Below are 1,943 nucleotides of genomic sequence, written 5' to 3' on the forward strand. Positions count from 1 at the left end.
CAAATATTCTAATACATTGATAATTCAAATTTCAACTGGATGTATATAATTTTTCTATCCTAATGCTTCCATTTGCAGATGACTTTACAAATCAACCTGTAGAAATTGTCCCATGCAAATAGTAAACAGGGCGTCATGAAATAGCTAATTCACAACAATCCTTAAGAGAGTCCACTTCCATTGAAGGTTCATAATCTTTCTCTGCACCCAGTGCTTATTTGTGAAGGAAATCCAATGTGGTATTTCTTGCTTCAAAAGATATTTTGCAGGTTTGGTGAGGTTTTTCTTCCCTCTGAGTTATATTTTTACTCTTCCATTATACTTTAGCTTTTTATAGTACTATGAGTACAATGACCTCATTCTCTGCTGTTGATAATAATAATGGCAGACTTTTTATAACTTGAAAAGGCATCTGCTTATTGATATGAGAGTTAAAATTAACTATAACACCAGAGTGAGCCATTGCATACCTCACCTTATCTTGTGAAGCAAAATAAATTGGATGAAAAAATGCATGAAGCTTATGGCTCCTTCTTTGTAACCAGCAATCTGTGATCCTACAGGGACCTTTGTCTTCTTTTGATGCTCCTTTTCATAGACCAAAATTTAAACAAATAATCTGATATTGTGTCATATAATGCTTTCTGAATGGCACAAAGGGTGCTGAGGGTGAAGAGGTCACATCAAATTCACAGTCATAACATTTCATGGAGTAATAAAAATGAAAATTGACAAAGCATTTCTTTGGTCATGATACAAATCTTCCACTTAGGTTCACACTCATCACATTTTCTGTGGAATCAGATTCTGGTTAAAACTTATAAAATATCATGAAAGTTGATCAGAATGTTTAAACCTAAAACTAAAGACATTAAATGAGTTAAGGAGCCTGGGAAGATGAGAAACCTAGGAACTGAGTAACAATAGTATACAATAGCTCTAGTATTTCTGAACTAGTCGATGGAATAATCTCAAGTGGGTGCTCACTTCGACATCACATACGCTAGAATTGGAAGAATATTAAGAAGATTAACATGGCCCCCTGCAGGAGGATGACAGAAAATCTCAACTGGATAGGCAGTCAGTACCTTTATTTCCATGTAAATTTTTGTTTACTGGAAAATGAGTTACAGAGAAACAAGGGGAGAGAGAGAGAGGGATCTACCATCTGCTGATTCACTCCATATATGGCCACTATGGCCAGGACTAGTACAAGCTGAAATCAGGAGCCAGCAGCTTCTTCTAGGTCTCCACATGGGAGTCCAAATACTTGAACCATATTCTGCTTTTTTCCCATTAGCAGTTATCTGGATCAAAAATACCACAGTGCTGGAACAAAAGACAGTATCTTTAATAAGTGATCTCTTTGTTCATAGGTCTAGATTACAGATAATGTTAAATTCCATGAAGCAAGGAGTATGGGAATTTGTATAATATTACAGATGTCTGCTCACTTCTCTGTCTCCCCAGTTGAAATAAAATATTCTTATAGCACTGGGTATTATTTTTGTCTTTTTTTTCCAACCACAGTGTTTGTGATACTGCCAAGCAAATATAGCCTTTAATAAAGGCTTGTTTTTTTTTTTAAAGATTTATTCATCTTATTACAGCCAGACATACAGAGAGGAGGAGAGACAGAGAGGAAGATCTTCCATCCGATGTTTCACTCCCCAAGTGAGCCGCAACAGGCCGATGCGCGCCGATCCGATGCCAGGAACCTGGAACCTCTTCCAGGTCTCCCACAAGGGTGCAGTGTCCCAAAGCTTTGGGCCATCCTCAACTGCTTTCCCAGGCCACAAGCAGGGAGCTGGATGGGAAGTGGAGCTGCCGGGATTAGAACCGGCGCCCATATGGGATCCCGGGGCTTTCAAGGTGAGGACTTTAGCCGCTAGGCCACGCCGCCGGGCCCAAGGCTTGTTGTTATTCAGATTATAGAATAAATA

At 38.8% G+C, this 1,943-nt stretch overlaps 1 pseudogene; it reads left to right on the plus strand.

The window, feature by feature from the left end:
* Positions 1 to 979: 979 nt before the first annotated feature.
* On the plus strand, positions 980 to 1,096 carry LOC118760065 (U6 spliceosomal RNA; annotated as a pseudogene).
* Positions 1,097 to 1,943: the final 847 nt, after the last annotated feature.

The sequence above is a fragment of the Ochotona princeps genome, chromosome 11 (assembly GCF_030435755.1).
Source record: "Ochotona princeps isolate mOchPri1 chromosome 11, mOchPri1.hap1, whole genome shotgun sequence".
Taxonomy (NCBI): Eukaryota; Metazoa; Chordata; class Mammalia; order Lagomorpha; family Ochotonidae; genus Ochotona; species Ochotona princeps.